Raw genomic sequence first — 26212 nt, forward strand, 5'->3', positions numbered from 1 at the left:
AAATTGGGCTGGCGACATAACAAAAAAAAAAAAAACAGGAAGGGAGCCAACAGCACCCGGGTTTCCCAGGCGGTCACCCATCCAAGTACTAGCCGGGCCCGATGATGCTTAACTTCGGTGATCGGACGAGAACCGTGTATTCATCATGGTATGGCGTTGGCGCTCATCTAATGTAGGAGCACGGCAGAATTCGCGTTCGGCTTTTCTCCCAACACACAAAATGTTAGTTTTCGGCCGCATTTGACGAAAGCGCTTCCTTCCGCAACCGCCAGTTCCTCGAGGACGGCGCGGGGAGGCGCGCCCGGCGTCCCAGCAGAGTGACGGCCGAATTGGCGGGCGCACCGCCGCGTGTGTGAGACGCACTGCTGCTCGTTGCACCCCCTGTCATTCGCTGGGCGCGGTCAGCCTTCGACACTAGCGGAGGACGCATCTTGTCCCTGGTGTTCAGCGGAGGGCCTGTGCGGGGTGCGGCAGTGTCGTGCTGGAGGGCCCACTGGTAGCGATGTGGGCTTCCTCGCCTCGCCTCGCCTCGCCTCGCCTCACACCAGGTGTCTGCGTAGTTTGCAGTGCATTCGCACCATTCCTATCCCTGTCCCTGTCCCCGTCCCGACTTGTCCCGACTTTGCTCGACTGCCGCTCGCTGCCGCTCGGGTCGTGGTCCATATGACAGCGCAAGCACGACAAACGTCTGCGGGAGGAGACGAGACGAGACGAGACGAGACGACTAAGGAATAAATTCGTGGTTACAAATCAAATTTGGAACTCTACACTCCTACACAACAATAGGCGGTGACGTATTTCAGAAATCACCTGCCGATTCGTACTGTTTTGTCGTTTTCAAAGTCTTCTTGGCAAACTTGGTTAGCACTTTCTCCCTCAAACTGAGTTAATTATTGCATTTTCGTACCATTACAGTAGTTTAAAAGGCTTAAGGAAGCATCTTTGTCACAACAGAAAGGTAGTTTGAAAATTGGGCTGGCGACATAACAAAAAAAAAAAAAAAACAGGAAGGGAGCCAACAGCACCCGGGTTCCCCAGGCGGTCACCCATCCAAGTACTAGCCGGGCCCGATGATGCTTAACTTCGGTGATCGGACGAGAACCGGTGTATTCATCATGGTATGGCCGTTGGCGCTCATCTAATGTAGGAGCACGGCAGAATTCGCGTTCGGCTTTTCTCCCAACACACAAAATGTTAGTTTTCGGCCGCATTTGACGAAAGCGCTTCCTTCCGCAACCGCCAGTTCCTCGAGGACGGCGCGGGAGGCGCGCCCGGCGTCCCAGCAGAGTGACGGCCGAATTGGCGGGCGCACCGCCGCGTGTGTGAGACGCACTGCTGCTCGTTGCACCCCTGTCATTCGCTGGGCGCGGTCAGCCTTCGACACTAGCGGAGGACGCATCTTGTCCCTGGTGTTCAGCGGAGGGCCTGTGCGGGGTGCGGCAGTGTCGTGCTGGAGGGCCACTGGTAGCGATGTGGGCTTCTCGCCTCGCCTCGCCACGCCTCGCGTCGCCTCGCCTCGCCTCGCCTCACACCAGGTGTCTGCGTAGTTTGCAGTGCATTCGCACCATTCCTATCCCTGTCCCTGTCCCCGTCCCGACTTGTCCCGACTTTGCTCGACTGCCGCTCGCTGCCGCTCGGGTCGTGGTCCATATGACAGCGCAAGCACGACAAACGTCTGCGGGAGGAGACGAGACGAGACGAGACGAGACGACTAAGGAATAAATTCGTGGTTACAAATCAAATTTGGAACTCTACACTCCTACACAACAATAGGCGGTGACGTATTTCAGAAATCACCTGCCGATTCGTACTGTTTTGTCGTTTTCAAAGTCTTCTTGGCAAACTTGGTTAGCACATTCTCCCTCAAACTGAGTTAATTATTGCATTTTCGTACCATTACAGTAGTTTAAAAGGCTTAAGGAAGCATCTTTGTCACAACAGAAAGGTAGTTTGAAAATTGGGCTGGCGACATAACAAAAAAAAAAAAACAGGAAGGGAGCCAACAGCACCCGGGTTTCCCCAGGCGGTCACCCATCCAAGTACTAGCCGGGCCCGATGATGCTTAACTTCGGTGATCGGACGAGAACCGGTGTATTCATCATGGTATGGCCGTTGGCGCTCATCTAATGTAGGAGCACGGCAGAATTCGCGTTCGGCTTTTCTCCCAACACACAAAATGTTAGTTTTCGGCCGCATTTGACGAAAGCGCTTCCTTCCGCAACCGCCAGTTCCTCGAGGACGGCGCGGGGAGGCGCGCCCGGCGTCCCAGCAGAGTGACGGCCGAATTGGCGGGCGCACCGCCGCGTGTGTGAGACGCACTGCTGCTCGTTGCACCCCCTGTCATTCGCTGGGCGCGGTCAGCCTTCGACACTAGCGGAGGACGCATCTTGTCCCTGGTGTTCAGCGGAGGGCCTGTGCGGGGTGCGGCAGTGTCGTGCTGGAGGGCCCACTGGTAGCGATGTGGGCTTCCTCGCCTCGCCTCGCCTCGCCTCGCCTCACACCAGGTGTCTGCGTAGTTTGCAGTGCATTCGCACCATTCCTATCCCTGTCCCTGTCCCCGTCCCGACTTGTCCCGACTTTGCTCGACTGCCGCTCGCTGCCGCTCGGGTCGTGGTCCATATGACAGCGCAAGCACGACAAACGTCTGCGGGAGGAGACGAGACGAGACGAGACGAGACGACTAAGGAATAAATTCGTGGTTACAAATCAAATTTGGAACTCTACACTCCTACACAACAATAGGCGGTGACGTATTTCAGAAATCACCTGCCGATTCGTACTGTTTTGTCGTTTTCAAAGTCTTCTTGGCAAACTTGGTTAGCACTTTCTCCCTCAAACTGAGTTAATTATTGCATTTTCGTACCATTACAGTAGTTTAAAAGGCTTAAGGAAGCATCTTTGTCACAACAGAAAGGTAGTTTGAAAATTGGGCTGGCGACATAACAAAAAAAAAAAAAAACAGGAAGGGAGCCAACAGCACCCGGGTTCCCCAGGCGGTCACCCATCCAAGTACTAGCCGGGCCCGATGATGCTTAACTTCGGTGATCGGACGAGAACCGGTGTATTCATCATGGTATGGCCGTTGGCGCTCATCTAATGTAGGAGCACGGCAGAATTCGCGTTCGGCTTTTCTCCCAACACACAAAATGTTAGTTTTCGGCCGCATTTGACGAAAGCGCTTCCTTCCGCAACCGCCAGTTCCTCGAGGACGGCGCGGGGAGGCGCGCCCGGCGTCCCAGCAGAGTGACGGCCGAATTGGCGGGCGCACCGCCGCGTGTGTGAGACGCACTGCTGCTCGTTGCACCCCCTGTCATTCGCTGGGCGCGGTCAGCCTTCGACACTAGCGGAGGACGCATCTTGTCCCTGGTGTTCAGCGGAGGGCCTGTGCGGGGTGCGGCAGTGTCGTGCTGGAGGGCCCACTGGTAGCGATGTGGGCTTCCTCGCCTCGCCTCGCCACGCCTCGCGTCGCCTCGCCTCGCCTCGCCTCACACCAGGTGTCTGCGTAGTTTGCAGTGCATTCGCACCATTCCTATCCCTGTCCCTGTCCCCGTCCCGACTTGTCCCGACTTTGCTCGACTGCCGCTCGCTGCCGCTCGGGTCGTGGTCCATATGACAGCGCAAGCACGACAAACGTCTGCGGGAGGAGACGAGACGAGACGAGACGAGACGACTAAGGAATAAATTCGTGGTTACAAATCAAATTTGGAACTCTACACTCCTACACAACAATAGGCGGTGACGTATTTCAGAAATCACCTGCCGATTCGTACTGTTTTGTCGTTTTCAAAGTCTTCTTGGCAAACTTGGTTAGCACATTCTCCCTCAAACTGAGTTAATTATTGCATTTTCGTACCATTACAGTAGTTTAAAAGGCTTAAGGAAGCATCTTTGTCACAACAGAAAGGTAGTTTGAAAATTGGGCTGGCGACATAACAAAAAAAAAAAAACAGGAAGGGAGCCAACAGCACCCGGGTTTCCCAGGCGGTCACCCATCCAAGTACTAGCCGGGCCCGATGATGCTTAACTTCGGTGATCGGACGAGAACCGGTGTATTCATCATGGTATGGCCGTTGGCGCTCATCTAATGTAGGAGCACGGCAGAATTCGCGTTCGGCTTTTCTCCCAACACACAAAATGTTAGTTTTCGGCCGCATTTGACGAAAGCGCTTCCTTCCGCAACCGCCAGTTCCTCGAGGACGGCGCGGGGAGGCGCGCCCGGCGTCCCAGCAGAGTGACGGCCGAATTGGCGGGCGCACCGCCGCGTGTGTGAGACGCACTGCTGCTCGTTGCACCCCCTGTCATTCGCTGGGCGCGGTCAGCCTTCGACACTAGCGGAGGACGCATCTTGTCCCTGGTGTTCAGCGGAGGGCCTGTGCGGGGTGCGGCAGTGTCGTGCTGGAGGGCCCACTGGTAGCGATGTGGGCTTCCTCGCCTCGCCTCGCCTCGCCTCGCCTCACACCAGGTGTCTGCGTAGTTTGCAGTGCATTCGCACCATTCCTATCCCTGTCCCTGTCCCCGTCCCGACTTGTCCCGACTTTGCTCGACTGCCGCTCGCTGCCGCTCGGGTCGTGGTCCATATGACAGCGCAAGCACGACAAACGTCTGCGGGAGGAGACGAGACGAGACGAGACGAGACGACTAAGGAATAAATTCGTGGTTACAAATCAAATTTGGAACTCTACACTCCTACACAACAATAGGCGGTGACGTATTTCAGAAATCACCTGCCGATTCGTACTGTTTTGTCGTTTTCAAAGTCTTCTTGGCAAACTTGGTTAGCACTTTCTCCCTCAAACTGAGTTAATTATTGCATTTTCGTACCATTACAGTAGTTTAAAAGGCTTAAGGAAGCATCTTTGTCACAACAGAAAGGTAGTTTGAAAATTGGGCTGGCGACATAACAAAAAAAAAAAAAACAGGAAGGGAGCCAACAGCACCCGGGTTTCCCAGGCGGTCACCCATCCAAGTACTAGCCGGGCCCGATGATGCTTAACTTCGGTGATCGGACGAGAACCGGTGTATTCATCATGGTATGGCCGTTGGCGCTCATCTAATGTAGGAGCACGGCAGAATTCGCGTTCGGCTTTTCTCCCAACACACAAAATGTTAGTTTTCGGCCGCATTTGACGAAAGCGCTTCCTTCCGCAACCGCCAGTTCCTCGAGGACGGCGCGGGGAGGCGCGCCCGGCGTCCCAGCAGAGTGACGGCCGAATTGGCGGGCGCACCGCCGCGTGTGTGAGACGCACTGCTGCTCGTTGCACCCCCTGTCATTCGCTGGGCGCGGTCAGCCTTCGACACTAGCGGAGGACGCATCTTGTCCCTGGTGTTCAGCGGAGGGCCTGTGCGGGGTGCGGCAGTGTCGTGCTGGAGGGCCCACTGGTAGCGATGTGGGCTTCCTCGCCTCGCCTCGCCTCGCCTCGCCTCACACCAGGTGTCTGCGTAGTTTGCAGTGCATTCGCACCATTCCTATCCCTGTCCCTGTCCCCGTCCCGACTTGTCCCGACTTTGCTCGACTGCCGCTCGCTGCCGCTCGGGTCGTGGTCCATATGACAGCGCAAGCACGACAAACGTCTGCGGGAGGAGACGAGACGAGACGAGACGAGACGACTAAGGAATAAATTCGTGGTTACAAATCAAATTTGGAACTCTACACTCCTACACAACAATAGGCGGTGACGTATTTCAGAAATCACCTGCCGATTCGTACTGTTTTGTCGTTTTCAAAGTCTTCTTGGCAAACTTGGTTAGCACTTTCTCCCTCAAACTGAGTTAATTATTGCATTTTCGTACCATTACAGTAGTTTAAAAGGCTTAAGGAAGCATCTTTGTCACAACAGAAAGGTAGTTTGAAAATTGGGCTGGCGACATAACAAAAAAAAAAAAAAAACAGGAAGGGAGCCAACAGCACCCGGGTTCCCCAGGCGGTCACCCATCCAAGTACTAGCCGGGCCCGATGATGCTTAACTTCGGTGATCGGACGAGAACCGGTGTATTCATCATGGTATGGCCGTTGGCGCTCATCTAATGTAGGAGCACGGCAGAATTCGCGTTCGGCTTTTCTCCCAACACACAAAATGTTAGTTTTCGGCCGCATTTGACGAAAGCGCTTCCTTCCGCAACCGCCAGTTCCTCGAGGACGGCGCGGGGAGGCGCGCCCGGCGTCCCAGCAGAGTGACGGCCGAATTGGCGGGCGCACCGCCGCGTGTGTGAGACGCACTGCTGCTCGTTGCACCCCCTGTCATTCGCTGGGCGCGGTCAGCCTTCGACACTAGCGGAGGACGCATCTTGTCCCTGGTGTTCAGCGGAGGGCCTGTGCGGGGTGCGGCAGTGTCGTGCTGGAGGGCCCACTGGTAGCGATGTGGGCTTCCTCGCCTCGCCTCGCCACGCCTCGCGTCGCCTCGCCTCGCCTCGCCTCACACCAGGTGTCTGCGTAGTTTGCAGTGCATTCGCACCATTCCTATCCCTGTCCCTGTCCCCGTCCCGACTTGTCCCGACTTTGCTCGACTGCCGCTCGCTGCCGCTCGGGTCGTGGTCCATATGACAGCGCAAGCACGACAAACGTCTGCGGGAGGAGACGAGACGAGACGAGACGAGACGACTAAGGAATAAATTCGTGGTTACAAATCAAATTTGGAACTCTACACTCCTACACAACAATAGGCGGTGACGTATTTCAGAAATCACCTGCCGATTCGTACTGTTTTGTCGTTTTCAAAGTCTTCTTGGCAAACTTGGTTAGCACATTCTCCCTCAAACTGAGTTAATTATTGCATTTTCGTACCATTACAGTAGTTTAAAAGGCTTAAGGAAGCATCTTTGTCACAACAGAAAGGTAGTTTGAAAATTGGGCTGGCGACATAACAAAAAAAAAAAAACAGGAAGGGAGCCAACAGCACCCGGGTTTCCCAGGCGGTCACCCATCCAAGTACTAGCCGGGCCCGATGATGCTTAACTTCGGTGATCGGACGAGAACCGGTGTATTCATCATGGTATGGCCGTTGGCGCTCATCTAATGTAGGAGCACGGCAGAATTCGCGTTCGGCTTTTCTCCCAACACACAAAATGTTAGTTTTCGGCCGCATTTGACGAAAGCGCTTCCTTCCGCAACCGCCAGTTCCTCGAGGACGGCGCGGGGAGGCGCGCCCGGCGTCCCAGCAGAGTGACGGCCGAATTGGCGGGCGCACCGCCGCGTGTGTGAGACGCACTGCTGCTCGTTGCACCCCCTGTCATTCGCTGGGCGCGGTCAGCCTTCGACACTAGCGGAGGACGCATCTTGTCCCTGGTGTTCAGCGGAGGGCCTGTGCGGGGTGCGGCAGTGTCGTGCTGGAGGGCCCACTGGTAGCGATGTGGGCTTCCTCGCCTCGCCTCGCCTCGCCTCGCCTCACACCAGGTGTCTGCGTAGTTTGCAGTGCATTCGCACCATTCCTATCCCTGTCCCTGTCCCCGTCCCGACTTGTCCCGACTTTGCTCGACTGCCGCTCGCTGCCGCTCGGGTCGTGGTCCATATGACAGCGCAAGCACGACAAACGTCTGCGGGAGGAGACGAGACGAGACGAGACGAGACGACTAAGGAATAAATTCGTGGTTACAAATCAAATTTGGAACTCTACACTCCTACACAACAATAGGCGGTGACGTATTTCAGAAATCACCTGCCGATTCGTACTGTTTTGTCGTTTTCAAAGTCTTCTTGGCAAACTTGGTTAGCACTTTCTCCCTCAAACTGAGTTAATTATTGCATTTTCGTACCATTACAGTAGTTTAAAAGGCTTAAGGAAGCATCTTTGTCACAACAGAAAGGTAGTTTGAAAATTGGGCTGGCGACATAACAAAAAAAAAAAAAACAGGAAGGGAGCCAACAGCACCCGGGTTTCCCAGGCGGTCACCCATCCAAGTACTAGCCGGGCCCGATGATGCTTAACTTCGGTGATCGGACGAGAACCGGTGTATTCATCATGGTATGGCCGTTGGCGCTCATCTAATGTAGGAGCACGGCAGAATTCGCGTTCGGCTTTTCTCCCAACACACAAAATGTTAGTTTTCGGCCGCATTTGACGAAAGCGCTTCCTTCCGCAACCGCCAGTTCCTCGAGGACGGCGCGGGGAGGCGCGCCCGGCGTCCCAGCAGAGTGACGGCCGAATTGGCGCTCGCACCGCCGCGTGTGTGAGACGCACTGCTGCTCGTTGCACCCCCTGTCATTCGCTGGGCGCGGTCAGCCTTCGACACTAGCGGAGGACGCATCTTGTCCCTGGTGTTCAGCGGAGGGCCTGTGCGGGGTGCGGCAGTGTCGTGCTGGAGGGCCCACTGGTAGCGATGTGGGCTTCCTCGCCTCGCCTCGCCACGCCTCGCGTCGCCTCGCCTCGCCTCGCCTCACACCAGGTGTCTGCGTAGTTTGCAGTGCATTCGCACCATTCCTATCCCTGTCCCTGTCCCCGTCCCGACTTGTCCCGACTTTGCTCGACTGCCGCTCGCTGCCGCTCGGGTCGTGGTCCATATGACAGCGCAAGCACGACAAACGTCTGCGGGAGGAGACGAGACGAGACGAGACGAGACGACTAAGGAATAAATTCGTGGTTACAAATCAAATTTGGAACTCTACACTCCTACACAACAATAGGCGGTGACGTATTTCAGAAATCACCTGCCGATTCGTACTGTTTTGTCGTTTTCAAAGTCTTCTTGGCAAACTTGGTTAGCACATTCTCCCTCAAACTGAGTTAATTATTGCATTTTCGTACCATTACAGTAGTTTAAAAGGCTTAAGGAAGCATCTTTGTCACAACAGAAAGGTAGTTTGAAAATTGGGCTGGCGACATAACAAAAAAAAAAAAACAGGAAGGGAGCCAACAGCACCCGGGTTTCCCAGGCGGTCACCCATCCAAGTACTAGCCGGGCCCGATGATGCTTAACTTCGGTGATCGGACGAGAACCGGTGTATTCATCATGGTATGGCCGTTGGCGCTCATCTAATGTAGGAGCACGGCAGAATTCGCGTTCGGCTTTTCTCCCAACACACAAAATGTTAGTTTTCGGCCGCATTTGACGAAAGCGCTTCCTTCCGCAACCGCCAGTTCCTCGAGGACGGCGCGGGGAGGCGCGCCCGGCGTCCCAGCAGAGTGACGGCCGAATTGGCGGGCGCACCGCCGCGTGTGTGAGACGCACTGCTGCTCGTTGCACCCCCTGTCATTCGCTGGGCGCGGTCAGCCTTCGACACTAGCGGAGGACGCATCTTGTCCCTGGTGTTCAGCGGAGGGCCTGTGCGGGGTGCGGCAGTGTCGTGCTGGAGGGCCCACTGGTAGCGATGTGGGCTTCCTCGCCTCGCCTCGCCTCGCCTCGCCTCACACCAGGTGTCTGCGTAGTTTGCAGTGCATTCGCACCATTCCTATCCCTGTCCCTGTCCCCGTCCCGACTTGTCCCGACTTTGCTCGACTGCCGCTCGCTGCCGCTCGGGTCGTGGTCCATATGACAGCGCAAGCACGACAAACGTCTGCGGGAGGAGACGAGACGAGACGAGACGAGACGACTAAGGAATAAATTCGTGGTTACAAATCAAATTTGGAACTCTACACTCCTACACAACAATAGGCGGTGACGTATTTCAGAAATCACCTGCCGATTCGTACTGTTTTGTCGTTTTCAAAGTCTTCTTGGCAAACTTGGTTAGCACTTTCTCCCTCAAACTGAGTTAATTATTGCATTTTCGTACCATTACAGTAGTTTAAAAGGCTTAAGGAAGCATCTTTGTCACAACAGAAAGGTAGTTTGAAAATTGGGCTGGCGACATAACAAAAAAAAAAAAAACAGGAAGGGAGCCAACAGCACCCGGGTTTCCCAGGCGGTCACCCATCCAAGTACTAGCCGGGCCCGATGATGCTTAACTTCGGTGATCGGACGAGAACCGGTGTATTCATCATGGTATGGCCGTTGGCGCTCATCTAATGTAGGAGCACGGCAGAATTCGCGTTCGGCTTTTCTCCCAACACACAAAATGTTAGTTTTCGGCCGCATTTGACGAAAGCGCTTCCTTCCGCAACCGCCAGTTCCTCGAGGACGGCGCGGGGAGGCGCGCCCGGCGTCCCAGCAGAGTGACGGCCGAATTGGCGCTCGCACCGCCGCGTGTGTGAGACGCACTGCTGCTCGTTGCACCCCCTGTCATTCGCTGGGCGCGGTCAGCCTTCGACACTAGCGGAGGACGCATCTTGTCCCTGGTGTTCAGCGGAGGGCCTGTGCGGGGTGCGGCAGTGTCGTGCTGGAGGGCCCACTGGTAGCGATGTGGGCTTCCTCGCCTCGCCTCGCCACGCCTCGCGTCGCCTCGCCTCGCCTCGCCTCACACCAGGTGTCTGCGTAGTTTGCAGTGCATTCGCACCATTCCTATCCCTGTCCCTGTCCCCGTCCCGACTTGTCCCGACTTTGCTCGACTGCCGCTCGCTGCCGCTCGGGTCGTGGTCCATATGACAGCGCAAGCACGACAAACGTCTGCGGGAGGAGACGAGACGAGACGAGACGAGACGACTAAGGAATAAATTCGTGGTTACAAATCAAATTTGGAACTCTACACTCCTACACAACAATAGGCGGTGACGTATTTCAGAAATCACCTGCCGATTCGTACTGTTTTGTCGTTTTCAAAGTCTTCTTGGCAAACTTGGTTAGCACATTCTCCCTCAAACTGAGTTAATTATTGCATTTTCGTACCATTACAGTAGTTTAAAAGGCTTAAGGAAGCATCTTTGTCACAACAGAAAGGTAGTTTGAAAATTGGGCTGGCGACATAACAAAAAAAAAAAAAACAGGAAGGGAGCCAACAGCACCCGGGTTTCCCAGGCGGTCACCCATCCAAGTACTAGCCGGGCCCGATGATGCTTAACTTCGGTGATCGGACGAGAACCGGTGTATTCATCATGGTATGGCCGTTGGCGCTCATCTAATGTAGGAGCACGGCAGAATTCGCGTTCGGCTTTTCTCCCAACACACAAAATGTTAGTTTTCGGCCGCATTTGACGAAAGCGCTTCCTTCCGCAACCGCCAGTTCCTCGAGGACGGCGCGGGGAGGCGCGCCCGGCGTCCCAGCAGAGTGACGGCCGAATTGGCGGGCGCACCGCCGCGTGTGTGAGACGCACTGCTGCTCGTTGCACCCCCTGTCATTCGCTGGGCGCGGTCAGCCTTCGACACTAGCGGAGGACGCATCTTGTCCCTGGTGTTCAGCGGAGGGCCTGTGCGGGGTGCGGCAGTGTCGTGCTGGAGGGCCCACTGGTAGCGATGTGGGCTTCCTCGCCTCGCCTCGCCTCGCCTCGCCTCACACCAGGTGTCTGCGTAGTTTGCAGTGCATTCGCACCATTCCTATCCCTGTCCCTGTCCCCGTCCCGACTTGTCCCGACTTTGCTCGACTGCCGCTCGCTGCCGCTCGGGTCGTGGTCCATATGACAGCGCAAGCACGACAAACGTCTGCGGGAGGAGACGAGACGAGACGAGACGAGACGACTAAGGAATAAATTCGTGGTTACAAATCAAATTTGGAACTCTACACTCCTACACAACAATAGGCGGTGACGTATTTCAGAAATCACCTGCCGATTCGTACTGTTTTGTCGTTTTCAAAGTCTTCTTGGCAAACTTGGTTAGCACTTTCTCCCTCAAACTGAGTTAATTATTGCATTTTCGTACCATTACAGTAGTTTAAAAGGCTTAAGGAAGCATCTTTGTCACAACAGAAAGGTAGTTTGAAAATTGGGCTGGCGACATAACAAAAAAAAAAAAAAAACAGGAAGGGAGCCAACAGCACCCGGGTTCCCCAGGCGGTCACCCATCCAAGTACTAGCCGGGCCCGATGATGCTTAACTTCGGTGATCGGACGAGAACCGGTGTATTCATCATGGTATGGCCGTTGGCGCTCATCTAATGTAGGAGCACGGCAGAATTCGCGTTCGGCTTTTCTCCCAACACACAAAATGTTAGTTTTCGGCCGCATTTGACGAAAGCGCTTCCTTCCGCAACCGCCAGTTCCTCGAGGACGGCGCGGGGAGGCGCGCCCGGCGTCCCAGCAGAGTGACGGCCGAATTGGCGGGCGCACCGCCGCGTGTGTGAGACGCACTGCTGCTCGTTGCACCCCCTGTCATTCGCTGGGCGCGGTCAGCCTTCGACACTAGCGGAGGACGCATCTTGTCCCTGGTGTTCAGCGGAGGGCCTGTGCGGGGTGCGGCAGTGTCGTGCTGGAGGGCCCACTGGTAGCGATGTGGGCTTCCTCGCCTCGCCTCGCCACGCCTCGCGTCGCCTCGCCTCGCCTCGCCTCACACCAGGTGTCTGCGTAGTTTGCAGTGCATTCGCACCATTCCTATCCCTGTCCCTGTCCCCGTCCCGACTTGTCCCGACTTTGCTCGACTGCCGCTCGCTGCCGCTCGGGTCGTGGTCCATATGACAGCGCAAGCACGACAAACGTCTGCGGGAGGAGACGAGACGAGACGAGACGAGACGACTAAGGAATAAATTCGTGGTTACAAATCAAATTTGGAACTCTACACTCCTACACAACAATAGGCGGTGACGTATTTCAGAAATCACCTGCCGATTCGTACTGTTTTGTCGTTTTCAAAGTCTTCTTGGCAAACTTGGTTAGCACATTCTCCCTCAAACTGAGTTAATTATTGCATTTTCGTACCATTACAGTAGTTTAAAAGGCTTAAGGAAGCATCTTTGTCACAACAGAAAGGTAGTTTGAAAATTGGGCTGGCGACATAACAAAAAAAAAAAAAACAGGAAGGGAGCCAACAGCACCCGGGTTTCCCAGGCGGTCACCCATCCAAGTACTAGCCGGGCCCGATGATGCTTAACTTCGGTGATCGGACGAGAACCGGTGTATTCATCATGGTATGGCCGTTGGCGCTCATCTAATGTAGGAGCACGGCAGAATTCGCGTTCGGCTTTTCTCCCAACACACAAAATGTTAGTTTTCGGCCGCATTTGACGAAAGCGCTTCCTTCCGCAACCGCCAGTTCCTCGAGGACGGCGCGGGGAGGCGCGCCCGGCGTCCCAGCAGAGTGACGGCCGAATTGGCGGGCGCACCGCCGCGTGTGTGAGACGCACTGCTGCTCGTTGCACCCCCTGTCATTCGCTGGGCGCGGTCAGCCTTCGACACTAGCGGAGGACGCATCTTGTCCCTGGTGTTCAGCGGAGGGCCTGTGCGGGGTGCGGCAGTGTCGTGCTGGAGGGCCCACTGGTAGCGATGTGGGCTTCCTCGCCTCGCCTCGCCTCGCCTCGCCTCACACCAGGTGTCTGCGTAGTTTGCAGTGCATTCGCACCATTCCTATCCCTGTCCCTGTCCCCGTCCCGACTTGTCCCGACTTTGCTCGACTGCCGCTCGCTGCCGCTCGGGTCGTGGTCCATATGACAGCGCAAGCACGACAAACGTCTGCGGGAGGAGACGAGACGAGACGAGACGAGACGACTAAGGAATAAATTCGTGGTTACAAATCAAATTTGGAACTCTACACTCCTACACAACAATAGGCGGTGACGTATTTCAGAAATCACCTGCCGATTCGTACTGTTTTGTCGTTTTCAAAGTCTTCTTGGCAAACTTGGTTAGCACTTTCTCCCTCAAACTGAGTTAATTATTGCATTTTCGTACCATTACAGTAGTTTAAAAGGCTTAAGGAAGCATCTTTGTCACAACAGAAAGGTAGTTTGAAAATTGGGCTGGCGACATAACAAAAAAAAAAAAAACAGGAAGGGAGCCAACAGCACCCGGGTTCCCCAGGCGGTCACCCATCCAAGTACTAGCCGGGCCCGATGATGCTTAACTTCGGTGATCGGACGAGAACCGGTGTATTCATCATGGTATGGCCGTTGGCGCTCATCTAATGTAGGAGCACGGCAGAATTCGCGTTCGGCTTTTCTCCCAACACACAAAATGTTAGTTTTCGGCCGCATTTGACGAAAGCGCTTCCTTCCGCAACCGCCAGTTCCTCGAGGACGGCGCGGGGAGGCGCGCCCGGCGTCCCAGCAGAGTGACGGCCGAATTGGCGGGCGCACCGCCGCGTGTGTGAGACGCACTGCTGCTCGTTGCACCCCCTGTCATTCGCTGGGCGCGGTCAGCCTTCGACACTAGCGGAGGACGCATCTTGTCCCTGGTGTTCAGCGGAGGGCCTGTGCGGGGTGCGGCAGTGTCGTGCTGGAGGGCCCACTGGTAGCGATGTGGGCTTCCTCGCCTCGCCTCGCCACGCCTCGCGTCGCCTCGCCTCGCCTCGCCTCACACCAGGTGTCTGCGTAGTTTGCAGTGCATTCGCACCATTCCTATCCCTGTCCCTGTCCCCGTCCCGACTTGTCCCGACTTTGCTCGACTGCCGCTCGCTGCCGCTCGGGTCGTGGTCCATATGACAGCGCAAGCACGACAAACGTCTGCGGGAGGAGACGAGACGAGACGAGACGAGACGACTAAGGAATAAATTCGTGGTTACAAATCAAATTTGGAACTCTACACTCCTACACAACAATAGGCGGTGACGTATTTCAGAAATCACCTGCCGATTCGTACTGTTTTGTCGTTTTCAAAGTCTTCTTGGCAAACTTGGTTAGCACATTCTCCCTCAAACTGAGTTAATTATTGCATTTTCGTACCATTACAGTAGTTTAAAAGGCTTAAGGAAGCATCTTTGTCACAACAGAAAGGTAGTTTGAAAATTGGGCTGGCGACATAACAAAAAAAAAAAAAACAGGAAGGGAGCCAACAGCACCCGGGTTTCCCAGGCGGTCACCCATCCAAGTACTAGTCGGGCCCGATGATGCTTAACTTCGGTGATCGGACGAGAACCGGTGTATTCATCATGGTATGGCCGTTGGCGCTCATCTAATGTAGGAGCACGGCAGAATTCGCGTTCGGCTTTTCTCCCAACACACAAAATGTTAGTTTTCGGCCGCATTTGACGAAAGCGCTTCCTTCCGCAACCGCCAGTTCCTCGAGGACGGCGCGGGGAGGCGCGCCCGGCGTCCCAGCAGAGTGACGGCCGAATTGGCGGGCGCACCGCCGCGTGTGTGAGACGCACTGCTGCTCGTTGCACCCCCTGTCATTCGCTGGGCGCGGTCAGCCTTCGACACTAGCGGAGGACGCATCTTGTCCCTGGTGTTCAGCGGAGGGCCTGTGCGAGGTGCGGCAGTGTCGTGCTGGAGGGCCCACTGGTAGCGATGTGGGCTTCCTCGCCTCGCCTCGCCTCGCCTCGCCTCACACCAGGTGTCTGCGTAGTTTGCAGTGCATTCGCACCATTCCTATCCCTGTCCCTGTCCCCGTCCCGACTTGTCCCGACTTTGCTCGACTGCCGCTCGCTGCCGCTCGGGTCGTGGTCCATATGACAGCGCAAGCACGACAAACGTCTGCGGGAGGAGACGAGACGAGACGAGACGAGACGACTAAGGAATAAATTCGTGGTTACAAATCAAATTTGGAACTCTACACTCCTACACAACAATAGGCGGTGACGTATTTCAGAAATCACCTGCCGATTCGTACTGTTTTGTCGTTTTCAAAGTCTTCTTGGCAAACTTGGTTAGCACATTCTCCCTCAAACTGAGTTAATTACTGCATTTTCGTACCATTACAGTAGTTTAAAAGGCTTAAGGAAGCATCTTTGTCACAACAGAAAGGTAGTTTGAAAATTGGGCTGGCGACATAACAAAAAAAAAAAAAACAGGAAGGGAGCCAACAGCACCCGGGTTTCCCAGGCGGTCACCCATCCAAGTACTAGCCGGGCCCGAAGATGCTTAACTTCGGAGATCGGACGAGAACCGCTGTATTCATCATGGTATGGCCGTTGGCGCTCATCTAATGTAGGAGCACGGCAGAATTCGAGTTCGGCTTTTCTCCCAACACACATAATGTTAGTTTTCGGCCGCAATTGACGAAAGCGCTTCCTTCCGGAACCGCCAGTTCTTCGAGAACGGCGCGGGGAGGGTCGCCCGGCGTCCCAGCAGAGTGACGGCCGAATTGGCGGGCGCACCGCCGCGTGTGTGAGACGCACTGCTGCTCGTTGCACCCCCTGTCATTCGCTGGGCGCGTGCAGCCTTCGACACTAGCGGAGGACGCATCTTGTCCCTGGTGTTCAGGGGAGGGCCTGTGCGGGGTGTGACAGTGTCGTGCTGGAGGGCGCCACTGGTAGCGATGTGGGCTTCCTCGCCTCGCCTCGCCTCGCCTCACACCAGGTGTCTGCGTAGTTTGCAGTGCATTCGCACCATTCCTATCCCTGTCCCTGTCCCCGTCCCGACTTGTCCCGACTTTGCTCGACTGCCGCTCGCTGCCGCTCGGGTCGTGGTCCATATGACAGCGCAAGCACGACAAACGTCTGCGGGAGGAGACGAGACGAGACGAGACGAGACGACTAAGGAATAAATTCGTGGTTACAAATCAAATTTGGAACTCTACACTCCTACACAACAATAGGCGGTGACGTATTTCAGAAATCACCTGCCGATTCGTACTGTTTTGTCGTTTTCAAAGTCTTCTTGGCAAACTTGGTTAGCACATTCTCCCTCAAACTGAGTTAATTACTGCATTTTCGTACCATTACAGTAGTTTAAAAGGCTTAAGGAAGCATCTTTGTCACAACAGAAAGGTAGTTCGAAAATTGGGCTGGCGACATAAGAAAAAAAAAAACAGGAAGGGAGCCAACAGCACTCGGGTTTCCCAGGCGGTCACCCATCCAAGTACTAGCCGGGCCCGATGATATCATAACTTCGGTGATCGGACGAGAACCGGTGTATTCATCATGGTATGGCCGTTGGCGCTCATCTAATGTAGGAGCACGGCAGAATTCGCGTTCGGCTTTTCTCCCAACACACAAAATGTTAGTTTTCGGCCGCATTTGACGAAAGCGCTTCCTTTCGCAACCGCCAGTTCCTCGAGGACGGCGCGGGGAGGCGCGCCCGGCGTCCCAGCAGAGTGACGGCCGAATTGGCGGGCGCACCGCCGCGTGTGTGAGACGCACTGCTGCTCGTTGCACCCCCTGTCATTCGCTGGGCGCGGTCAGCCTTCGACACTAGCGGAGGACGCATCTTGTCCCTGGTGTTCAGCGGAGGGCCTGTGCGGGGTGCGGCAGTGTCGTGCTGGAGGGCCCACTGGTAGCGATGTGGGCTTCCTCGCCTCGCCTCGCCTCGCCTCGCCTCACACCAGGTGTCTGCGTAGTTTGCAGTGCATTCGCACCATTCCTATCCCTGTCCCTGTCCCCGTCCCGACTTGTCCCGACTTTGCTCGACTGCCGCTCGCTGCCGCTCGGGTCGTGGTCCATATGACAGCGCAAGCACGACAAACGTCTGCGGGAGGAGACGAGACGAGACGAGACGAGACGACTAAGGAATAAATTCGTGGTTACAAATCAAATTTGGAACTCTACACTCCTACACAACAATAGGCGGTGACGTATTTCAGAAATCACCTGCCGATTCGTACTGTTTTGTCGTTTTCAAAGTCTTCTTGGCAAACTTGGTTAGCACATTCTCCCTCAAACTGAGTTAATTACTGCATTTTCGTACCATTACAGTAGTTTAAAAGGCTTAAGGAAGCATCTTTGTCACAACAGAAAGGTAGTTTGAAAATTGGGCTGGCGACATAACAAAAAAAAAAAAAAACAGGAAGGGAGCCAACAGCACCCGGGTTTCCCAGGCGGTCACCCATCCAAGTACTAGCCGGGCCCGAAGATGCTTAACTTCGGAGATCGGACGAGAACCGCTGTATTCATCATGGTATGGCCGTTGGCGCTCATCTAATGTAGGAGCACGGCAGAATTCGAGTTCGGCTTTTCTCCCAACACACATAATGTTAGTTTTCGGCCGCAATTGACGAAAGCGCTTCCTTCCGGAACCGCCAGTTCTTCGAGAACGGCGCGGGGAGGGTCGCCCGGCGTCCCAGCAGAGTGACGGCCGAATTGGCGGGCGCACCGCCGCGTGTGTGAGACGCACTGCTGCTCGTTGCACCCCCTGTCATTCGCTGGGCGCGTGCAGCCTTCGACACTAGCGGAGGACGCATCTTGTCCCTGGTGTTCAGGGGAGGGCCTGTGCGGGGTGTGACAGTGTCGTGCTGGAGGGCGCCACTGGTAGCGATGTGGGCTTCCTCGCCTCGCCTCGCCTCGCCTCACACCAGGTGTCTGCGTAGTTTGCAGTGCATTCGCACCATTCCTATCCCTGTCCCTGTCCCCGTCCCGACTTGTCCCGACTTTGCTCGACTGCCGCTCGCTGCCGCTCGGGTCGTGGTCCATATGACAGCGCAAGCACGACAAACGTCTGCGGGAGGAGACGAGACGAGACGAGACGAGACGACTAAGGAATAAATTCGTGGTTACAAATCAAATTTGGAACTCTACACTCCTACACAACAATAGGCGGTGACGTATTTCAGAAATCACCTGCCGATTCGTACTGTTTTGTCGTTTTCAAAGTCTTCTTGGCAAACTTGGTTAGCACATTCTCCCTCAAACTGAGTTAATTACTGCATTTTCGTACCATTACAGTAGTTTAAAAGGCTTAAGGAAGCATCTTTGTCACAACAGAAAGGTAGTTCGAAAATTGGGCTGGCGACATAAGAAAAAAAAAAACAGGAAGGGAGCCAACAGCACTCGGGTTTCCCAGGCGGTCACCCATCCAAGTACTAGCCGGGCCCGATGATATCATAACTTCGGTGATCGGACGAGAACCGGTGTATTCATCATGGTATGGCCGTTGGCGCTCATCTAATGTAGGAGCACGGCAGAATTCGCGTTCGGCTTTTCTCCCAACACACAAAATGTTAGTTTTCGGCCGCATTTGACGAAAGCGCTTCCTTTCGCAACCGCCAGTTCCTCGAGGACGGCGCGGGGAGGCGCGCCCGGCGTCCCAGCAGAGTGACGGCCGAATTGGCGGGCGCACCGCCGCGTGTGTGAGACGCACTGCTGCTCGTTGCACCCCCTGTCATTCGCTGGGCGCGGTCAGCCTTCGACACTAGCGGAGGACGCATCTTGTCCCTGGTGTTCAGCGGAGGGCCTGTGCGGGGTGCGGCAGTGTCGTGCTGGAGGGCCCACTGGTAGCGATGTGGGCTTCCTCGCCTCGCCTCGCCTCGCCTCGCCTCACACCAGGTGTCTGCGTAGTTTGCAGTGCATTCGCACCATTCCTATCCCTGTCCCTGTCCCCGTCCCGACTTGTCCCGACTTTGCTCGACTGCCGCTCGCTGCCGCTCGGGTCGTGGTCCATATGACAGCGCAAGCACGACAAACGTCTGCGGGAGGAGACGAGACGAGACGAGACGAGACGACTAAGGAATAAATTCGTGGTTACAAATCAAATTTGGAACTCTACACTCCTACACAACAATAGGCGGTGACGTATTTCAGAAATCACCTGCCGATTCGTACTGTTTTGTCGTTTTCAAAGTCTTCTTGGCAAACTTGGTTAGCACATTCTCCCTCAAACTGAGTTAATTACTGCATTTTCGTACCATTACAGTAGTTTAAAAGGCTTAAGGAAGCATCTTTGTCACAACAGAAAGGTAGTTTGAAAATTGGGCTGGCGACATAACAAAAAAAAAAAAAACAGGAAGGGAGCCAACAGCACCCGGGTTTCCCAGGCGGTCACCCATCCAAGTACTAGCCGGGCCCGAAGATGCTTAACTTCGGAGATCGGACGAGAACCGCTGTATTCATCATGGTATGGCCGTTGGCGCTCATCTAATGTAGGAGCACGGCAGAATTCGAGTTCGGCTTTTCTCCCAACACACATAATGTTAGTTTTCGGCCGCAATTGACGAAAGCGCTTCCTTCCGGAACCGCCAGTTCTTCGAGAACGGCGCGGGGAGGGTCGCCCGGCGTCCCAGCAGAGTGACGGCCGAATTGGCGGGCGCACCGCCGCGTGTGTGAGACGCACTGCTGCTCGTTGCACCCCCTGTCATTCGCTGGGCGCGTGCAGCCTTCGACACTAGCGGAGGACGCATCTTGTCCCTGGTGTTCAGGGGAGGGCCTGTGCGGGGTGTGACAGTGTCGTGCTGGAGGGCGCCACTGGTAGCGATGTGGGCTTCCTCGCCTCGCCTCGCCTCGCCTCACACCAGGTGTCTGCGTAGTTTGCAGTGCATTCGCACCATTCCTATCCCTGTCCCTGTCCCCGTCCCGACTTGTCCCGACTTTGCTCGACTGCCGCTCGCTGCCGCTCGGGTCGTGGTCCATATGACAGCGCAAGCACGACAAACGTCTGCGGGAGGAGACGAGACGAGACGAGACGAGACGACTAAGGAATAAATTCGTGGTTACAAATCAAATTTGGAACTCTACACTCCTACACAACAATAGGCGGTGACGTATTTCAGAAATCACCTGCCGATTCGTACTGTTTTGTCGTTTTCAAAGTCTTCTTGGCAAACTTGGTTAGCACATTCTCCCTCAAACTGAGTTAATTACTGCATTTTCGTACCATTACAGTAGTTTAAAAGGCTTAAGGAAGCATCTTTGTCACAACAGAAAGGTAGTTCGAAAATTGGGCTGGCGACATAAGAAAAAAAAAAACAGGAAGGGAGCCAACAGCACTCGGGTTTCCCAGGCGGTCACCCATCCAAGTACTAGCCGGGCCCGATGATATCATAACTTCGGTGATCGGACGAGAACCGGTGTATTCATCATGGTATGGCCGTTGGCGCTCATCTAATGTAGGAGCACGGCAGAATTCGCGTTCGGCTTTTCTCCCAACACACAAAATGTTAGTTTTCGGCCGCAATTGACGAAAGCGCTTCCTTTCGCAACCGCCAGTTCCTCGAGGACGGCGCGGGGAGGCGCGCCCGGCGTCCCAGCAGAGTGACGGCCGAATTGGCGGGCGCACCGCCGCGTGTGTGAGACGCACTGCTGCTCGTTGCACCCCCTGTCATTCGCTGGGCGCGGTCAGCCTTCGACACTAGCGGAGGACGCATCTTGTCCCTGGTGTTCAGCGGAGGGCCTGTGCGGGGTGCGGCAGTGTCGTGCTGGAGGGCCCACTGGTAGCGATGTGGGCTTCCTCGCCTCGCCTCGCCTCGCCTCGCCTCACACCAGGTGTCTGCGTAGTTTGCAGTGCATTCGCACCATTCCTATCCCTGTCCCTGTCCCCGTCCCGACTTGTCCCGACTTTGCTCGACTGCCGCTCGCTGCCGCTCGGGTCGTGGTCCATATGACAGCGCAAGCACGACAAACGTCTGCGGGAGGAGACGAGACGAGACGAGACGAGACGACTAAGGAATAAATTCGTGGTTACAAATCAAATTTGGAACTCTACACTCCTACACAACAATAGGCGGTGACGTATTTCAGAAATCACCTGCCGATTCGTACTGTTTTGTCGTTTTCAAAGTCTTCTTGGCAAACTTGGTTAGCACATTCTCCCTCAAACTGAGTTAATTACTGCATTTTCGTACCATTACAGTAGTTTAAAAGGCTTAAGGAAGCATCTTTGTCACAACAGAAAGGTAGTTTGAAAATTGGGCTGGCGACATAACAAAAAAAAAAAAAACAGGAAGGGAGCCAACAGCACCCGGGTTTCCCAGGCGGTCACCCATCCAAGTACTAGCCGGGCCCGAAGATGCTTAACTTCGGAGATCGGACGAGAACCGCTGTATTCATCATGGTATGGCCGTTGGCGCTCATCTAATGTAGGAGCACGGCAGAATTCGAGTTCGGCTTTTCTCCCAACACACATAATGTTAGTTTTCGGCCGCAATTGACGAAAGCGCTTCCTTCCGGAACCGCCAGTTCTTCGAGAACGGCGCGGGGAGGGTCGCCCGGCGTCCCAGCAGAGTGACGGCCGAATTGGCGGGCGCACCGCCGCGTGTGTGAGACGCACTGCTGCTCGTTGCACCCCCTGTCATTCGCTGGGCGCGTGCAGCCTTCGACACTAGCGGAGGACGCATCTTGTCCCTGGTGTTCAGGGGAGGGCCTGTGCGGGGTGTGACAGTGTCGTGCTGGAGGGCGCCACTGGTAGCGATGTGGGCTTCCTCGCCTCGCCTCGCCTCGCCTCACACCAGGTGTCTGCGTAGTTTGCAGTGCATTCGCACCATTCCTATCCCTGTCCCTGTCCCCGTCCCGACTTGTCCCGACTTTGCTCGACTGCCGCTCGCTGCCGCTCGGGTCGTGGTCCATATGACAGCGCAAGCACGACAAACGTCTGCGGGAGGAGACGAGACGAGACGAGACGAGACGACTAAGGAATAAATTCGTGGTTACAAATCAAATTTGGAACTCTACACTCCTACACAACAATAGGCGGTGACGTATTTCAGAAATCACCTGCCGATTCGTACTGTTTTGTCGTTTTCAAAGTCTTCTTGGCAAACTTGGTTAGCACATTCTCCCTCAAACTGAGTTAATTACTGCATTTTCGTACCATTACAGTAGTTTAAAAGGCTTAAGGAAGCATCTTTGTCACAACAGAAAGGTAGTTCGAAAATTGGGCTGGCGACATAAGAAAAAAAAAAACAGGAAGGGAGCCAACAGCACTCGGGTTTCCCAGGCGGTCACCCATCCAAGTACTAGCCGGGCCCGATGATATCATAACTTCGGTGATCGGACGAGAACCGGTGTATTCATCATGGTATGGCCGTTGGCGCTCATCTAATGTAGGAGCACGGCAGAATTCGCGTTCGGCTTTTCTCCCAACACACAAAATGTTAGTTTTCGGCCGCAATTGACGAAAGCGCTTCCTTTCGCAACCGCCAGTTCCTCGAGGACGGCGCGGGGAGGCGCGCCCGGCGTCCCAGCAGAGTGACGGCCGAATTGGCGGGCGCACCGCCGCGTGTGTGAGACGCACTGCTGCTCGTTGCACCCCCTGTCATTCGCTGGGCGCGGTCAGCCTTCGACACTAGCGGAGGACGCATCTTGTCCCTGGTGTTCAGCGGAGGGCCTGTGCGGGGTGCGGCAGTGTCGTGCTGGAGGGCCCACTGGTAGCGATGTGGGCTTCCTCGCCTCGCCTCGCCTCGCCTCGCCTCACACCAGGTGTCTGCGTAGTTTGCAGTGCATTCGCACCATTCCTATCCCTGTCCCTGTCCCCGTCCCGACTTGTCCCGACTTTGCTCGACTGCCGCTCGCTGCCGCTCGGGTCGTGGTCCATATGACAGCGCAAGCACGACAAACGTCTGCGGGAGGAGACGAGACGAGACGAGACGAGACGACTAAGGAATAAATTCGTGGTTACAAATCAAATTTGGAACTCTACACTCCTACACAACAATAGGCGGTGACGTATTTCAGAAATCACCTGCCGATTCGTACTGTTTTGTCGTTTTCAAAGTCTTCTTGGCAAACTTGGTTAGCACATTCTCCCTCAAACTGAGTTAATTACTGCATTTTCGTACCATTACAGTAGTTTAAAAGGCTTAAGGAAGCATCTTTGTCACAACAGAAAGGTAGTTTGAAAATTGGGCTGGCGACATAACAAAAAAAAAAAAAACAGGAAGGGAGCCAACAGCACCCGGGTTTCCCAGGCGGTCACCCATCCAAGTACTAGCCGGGCCCGAAGATGCTTAACTTCGGAGATCGGACGAGAACCGCTGTATTCATCATGGTATGGCCGTTGGCGCTCATCTAATGTAGGAGCACGGCAGAATTCGAGTTCGGCTTTTCTCCCAACACACATAATGTTAGTTTTCGGCCGCAATTGACGAAAGCGCTTCCTTCCGGAACCGCCAGTTCTTCGAGAACGGCGCGGGGAGGGTCGCCCGGCGTCCCAGCAGAGTGACGGCCGAATTGGCGGGCGCACCGCCGCGTGTGTGAGACGCACTGCTGCTCGTTGCACCCCCTGTCATTCGCTGGGCGCGTGCAGCCTTCGACACTAGCGGAGGACGCATCTTGTCCCTGGTGTTCAGGGGAGGGCCTGTGCGGGGTGTGACAGTGTCGTGCTGGAGGGCGCCACTGGTAGCGATGTGGGCTTCCTCGCCTCGCCTCGCCTCGCCTCACACCAGGTGTCTGCGTAGTTTGCAGTGCATTCGCACCATTCCTATCCCTGTCCCTGTCCCCGTCCCGACTTGTCCCGACTTTGCTCGACTGCCGCTCGCTGCCGCTCGGGTCGTGGTCCATATGACAGCGCAAGCACGACAAACGTCTGCGGGAGGAGACGAGACGAGACGAGACGAGACGACTAAGGAATAAATTCGTGGTTACAAATCAAATTTGGAACTCTACACTCCTACACAACAATAGGCGGTGACGTATTTCAGAAATCACCTGCCGATTCGTACTGTTTTGTCGTTTTCAAAGTCTTCTTGGCAAACTTGGTTAGCACATTCTCCCTCAAACTGAGTTAATTACTGCATTTTCGTACCATTACAGTAGTTTAAAAGGCTTAAGGAAGCATCTTTGTCACAACAGAAAGGTAGTTCGAAAATTGGGCTGGCGACATAAGAAAAAAAAAAACAGGAAGGGAGCCAACAGCACTCGGGTTTCCCAGGCGGTCACCCATCCAAGTACTAGCCGGGCCCGATGATATCATAACTTCGGTGATCGGACGAGAACCGGTGTATTCATCATGGTATGGCCGTTGGCGCTCATCTAATGTAGGAGCACGGCAGAATTCGCGTTCGGCTTTTCTCCCAACACACAAAATGTTAGTTTTCGGCCGCATTTGACGAAAGCGCTTCCTTTCGCAACCGCCAGTTCCTCGAGGACGGCGCGGGGAGGCGCGCCCGGCGTCCCAGCAGAGTGACGGCCGAATTGGCGGGCGCACCGCCGCGTGTGTGAGACGCACTGCTGCTCGTTGCACCCCCTGTCATTCGCTGGGCGCGGTCAGCCTTCGACACTAGCGGAGGACGCATCTTGTCCCTGGTGTTCAGCGGAGGGCCTGTGCGGGGTGCGGCAGTGTCGTGCTGGAGGGCCCACTGGTAGCGATGTGGGCTTCCTCGCCTCGCCTCGCCTCGCCTCGCCTCACACCAGGTGTCTGCGTAGTTTGCAGTGCATTCGCACCATTCCTATCCCTGTCCCTGTCCCCGTCCCGACTTGTCCCGACTTTGCTCGACTGCCGCTCGCTGCCGCTCGGGTCGTGGTCCATATGACAGCGCAAGCACGACAAACGTCTGCGGGAGGAGACGAGACGAGACGAGACGAGACGACTAAGGAATAAATTCGTGGTTACAAATCAAATTTGGAACTCTACACTCCTACACAACAATAGGCGGTGACGTATTTCAGAAATCACCTGCCGATTCGTACTGTTTTGTCGTTTTCAAAGTCTTCTTGGCAAACTTGGTTAGCACATTCTCCCTCAAACTGAGTTAATTACTGCATTTTCGTACCATTACAGTAGTTTAAAAGGCTTAAGGAAGCATCTTTGTCACAACAGAAAGGTAGTTTGAAAATTGGGCTGGCGACATAACAAAAAAAAAAAAAACAGGAAGGGAGCCAACAGCACCCGGGTTTCCCAGGCGGTCACCCATCCAAGTACTAGCCGGGCCCGAAGATGCTTAACTTCGGAGATCGGACGAGAACCGCTGTATTCATCATGGTATGGCCGTTGGCGCTCATCTAATGTAGGAGCACGGCAGAATTCGAGTTCGGCTTTTCTCCCAACACACATAATGTTAGTTTTCGGCCGCAATTGACGAAAGCGCTTCCTTCCGGAACCGCCAGTTCTTCGAGAACGGCGCGGGGAGGGTCGCCCGGCGTCCCAGCAGAGTGACGGCCGAATTGGCGGGCGCACCGCCGCGTGTGTGAGACGCACTGCTGCTCGTTGCACCCCCTGTCATTCGCTGGGCGCGTGCAGCCTTCGACACTAGCGGAGGACGCATCTTGTCCCTGGTGTTCAGGGGAGGGCCTGTGCGGGGTGTGACAGTGTCGTGCTGGAGGGCGCCACTGGTAGCGATGTGGGCTTCCTCGCCTCGCCTCGCCTCGCCTCACACCAGGTGTCTGCGTAGTTTGCAGTGCATTCGCACCATTCCTATCCCTGTCCCTGTCCCCGTCCCGACTTGTCCCGACTTTGCTCGACTGCCGCTCGCTGCCGCTCGGGTCGTGGTCCATATGACAGCGCAAGCACGACAAACGTCTGCGGGAGGAGACGAGACGAGACGAGACGAGACGACTAAGGAATAAATTCGTGGTTACAAATCAAATTTGGAACTCTACACTCCTACACAACAATAGGCGGTGACGTATTTCAGAAATCACCTGCCGATTCGTACTGTTTTGTCGTTTTCAAAGTCTTCTTGGCAAACTTGGTTAGCACATTCTCCCTCAAACTGAGTTAATTACTGCATTTTCGTACCATT

General features: G+C 55.0%; 27 non-coding genes across 27 annotated transcripts; all 27 read right to left on the bottom strand.

The window, feature by feature from the left end:
- Window positions 1–44: 44 nt before the first annotated feature.
- LOC126159159 (5S ribosomal RNA) lies at window positions 45–161 on the bottom strand. Its single transcript, XR_007534091.1, has one exon. It is a non-coding gene; the product is annotated as a 5S ribosomal RNA (ribosomal RNA).
- Window positions 162–1013: 852 nt separating this feature from the next.
- Window positions 1014–1132, bottom strand: LOC126159040 (5S ribosomal RNA). The gene has a single exon (XR_007533982.1). It is a non-coding gene; the product is annotated as a 5S ribosomal RNA (ribosomal RNA).
- An 865-nt stretch (window positions 1133–1997) lies between these two features.
- Window positions 1998–2117, bottom strand: LOC126159047 (5S ribosomal RNA). Its single transcript, XR_007533988.1, has one exon. It is a non-coding gene; the product is annotated as a 5S ribosomal RNA (ribosomal RNA).
- An 851-nt stretch (window positions 2118–2968) lies between these two features.
- LOC126159042 (5S ribosomal RNA) lies at window positions 2969–3087 on the bottom strand. The gene has a single exon (XR_007533984.1). It is a non-coding gene; the product is annotated as a 5S ribosomal RNA (ribosomal RNA).
- Window positions 3088–3956: 869 nt separating this feature from the next.
- LOC126159053 (5S ribosomal RNA) lies at window positions 3957–4075 on the bottom strand. The gene has a single exon (XR_007533994.1). It is a non-coding gene; the product is annotated as a 5S ribosomal RNA (ribosomal RNA).
- An 850-nt stretch (window positions 4076–4925) lies between these two features.
- Window positions 4926–5044, bottom strand: LOC126159065 (5S ribosomal RNA). The gene has a single exon (XR_007534005.1). It is a non-coding gene; the product is annotated as a 5S ribosomal RNA (ribosomal RNA).
- An 852-nt stretch (window positions 5045–5896) lies between these two features.
- On the bottom strand, window positions 5897–6015 carry LOC126159043 (5S ribosomal RNA). The gene has a single exon (XR_007533985.1). It is a non-coding gene; the product is annotated as a 5S ribosomal RNA (ribosomal RNA).
- An 869-nt stretch (window positions 6016–6884) lies between these two features.
- On the bottom strand, window positions 6885–7003 carry LOC126159077 (5S ribosomal RNA). The gene has a single exon (XR_007534016.1). It is a non-coding gene; the product is annotated as a 5S ribosomal RNA (ribosomal RNA).
- Window positions 7004–7853: 850 nt separating this feature from the next.
- On the bottom strand, window positions 7854–7972 carry LOC126159088 (5S ribosomal RNA). Its single transcript, XR_007534027.1, has one exon. It is a non-coding gene; the product is annotated as a 5S ribosomal RNA (ribosomal RNA).
- Window positions 7973–8841: 869 nt separating this feature from the next.
- Window positions 8842–8960, bottom strand: LOC126159100 (5S ribosomal RNA). The gene has a single exon (XR_007534038.1). It is a non-coding gene; the product is annotated as a 5S ribosomal RNA (ribosomal RNA).
- An 850-nt stretch (window positions 8961–9810) lies between these two features.
- Window positions 9811–9929, bottom strand: LOC126159114 (5S ribosomal RNA). The gene has a single exon (XR_007534049.1). It is a non-coding gene; the product is annotated as a 5S ribosomal RNA (ribosomal RNA).
- An 870-nt stretch (window positions 9930–10799) lies between these two features.
- On the bottom strand, window positions 10800–10918 carry LOC126159125 (5S ribosomal RNA). Its single transcript, XR_007534060.1, has one exon. It is a non-coding gene; the product is annotated as a 5S ribosomal RNA (ribosomal RNA).
- An 852-nt stretch (window positions 10919–11770) lies between these two features.
- On the bottom strand, window positions 11771–11889 carry LOC126159045 (5S ribosomal RNA). The gene has a single exon (XR_007533986.1). It is a non-coding gene; the product is annotated as a 5S ribosomal RNA (ribosomal RNA).
- Window positions 11890–12759: 870 nt separating this feature from the next.
- LOC126159137 (5S ribosomal RNA) lies at window positions 12760–12878 on the bottom strand. The gene has a single exon (XR_007534071.1). It is a non-coding gene; the product is annotated as a 5S ribosomal RNA (ribosomal RNA).
- An 850-nt stretch (window positions 12879–13728) lies between these two features.
- On the bottom strand, window positions 13729–13847 carry LOC126159046 (5S ribosomal RNA). The gene has a single exon (XR_007533987.1). It is a non-coding gene; the product is annotated as a 5S ribosomal RNA (ribosomal RNA).
- Window positions 13848–14717: 870 nt separating this feature from the next.
- Window positions 14718–14836, bottom strand: LOC126159229 (5S ribosomal RNA). The gene has a single exon (XR_007534145.1). It is a non-coding gene; the product is annotated as a 5S ribosomal RNA (ribosomal RNA).
- Window positions 14837–15686: 850 nt separating this feature from the next.
- Window positions 15687–15805, bottom strand: LOC126159091 (5S ribosomal RNA). The gene has a single exon (XR_007534030.1). It is a non-coding gene; the product is annotated as a 5S ribosomal RNA (ribosomal RNA).
- Window positions 15806–16648: 843 nt separating this feature from the next.
- Window positions 16649–16768, bottom strand: LOC126159161 (5S ribosomal RNA). The gene has a single exon (XR_007534093.1). It is a non-coding gene; the product is annotated as a 5S ribosomal RNA (ribosomal RNA).
- An 851-nt stretch (window positions 16769–17619) lies between these two features.
- Window positions 17620–17738, bottom strand: LOC126159093 (5S ribosomal RNA). Its single transcript, XR_007534031.1, has one exon. It is a non-coding gene; the product is annotated as a 5S ribosomal RNA (ribosomal RNA).
- An 843-nt stretch (window positions 17739–18581) lies between these two features.
- LOC126159163 (5S ribosomal RNA) lies at window positions 18582–18701 on the bottom strand. Its single transcript, XR_007534095.1, has one exon. It is a non-coding gene; the product is annotated as a 5S ribosomal RNA (ribosomal RNA).
- Window positions 18702–19551: 850 nt separating this feature from the next.
- On the bottom strand, window positions 19552–19670 carry LOC126159094 (5S ribosomal RNA). Its single transcript, XR_007534032.1, has one exon. It is a non-coding gene; the product is annotated as a 5S ribosomal RNA (ribosomal RNA).
- Window positions 19671–20513: 843 nt separating this feature from the next.
- LOC126159164 (5S ribosomal RNA) lies at window positions 20514–20633 on the bottom strand. Its single transcript, XR_007534096.1, has one exon. It is a non-coding gene; the product is annotated as a 5S ribosomal RNA (ribosomal RNA).
- An 850-nt stretch (window positions 20634–21483) lies between these two features.
- Window positions 21484–21602, bottom strand: LOC126159095 (5S ribosomal RNA). The gene has a single exon (XR_007534033.1). It is a non-coding gene; the product is annotated as a 5S ribosomal RNA (ribosomal RNA).
- An 843-nt stretch (window positions 21603–22445) lies between these two features.
- Window positions 22446–22565, bottom strand: LOC126159165 (5S ribosomal RNA). Its single transcript, XR_007534097.1, has one exon. It is a non-coding gene; the product is annotated as a 5S ribosomal RNA (ribosomal RNA).
- An 850-nt stretch (window positions 22566–23415) lies between these two features.
- LOC126159096 (5S ribosomal RNA) lies at window positions 23416–23534 on the bottom strand. The gene has a single exon (XR_007534034.1). It is a non-coding gene; the product is annotated as a 5S ribosomal RNA (ribosomal RNA).
- Window positions 23535–24377: 843 nt separating this feature from the next.
- LOC126159166 (5S ribosomal RNA) lies at window positions 24378–24497 on the bottom strand. The gene has a single exon (XR_007534098.1). It is a non-coding gene; the product is annotated as a 5S ribosomal RNA (ribosomal RNA).
- An 850-nt stretch (window positions 24498–25347) lies between these two features.
- LOC126159097 (5S ribosomal RNA) lies at window positions 25348–25466 on the bottom strand. Its single transcript, XR_007534035.1, has one exon. It is a non-coding gene; the product is annotated as a 5S ribosomal RNA (ribosomal RNA).
- Between the last annotated feature and the right edge of the window lie 746 nt (window positions 25467–26212).

The sequence above is a fragment of the Schistocerca cancellata genome, unplaced genomic scaffold (assembly GCF_023864275.1).
Source record: "Schistocerca cancellata isolate TAMUIC-IGC-003103 unplaced genomic scaffold, iqSchCanc2.1 HiC_scaffold_1126, whole genome shotgun sequence".
In the NCBI taxonomy this organism is placed as follows: domain Eukaryota; kingdom Metazoa; phylum Arthropoda; class Insecta; order Orthoptera; family Acrididae; genus Schistocerca; species Schistocerca cancellata.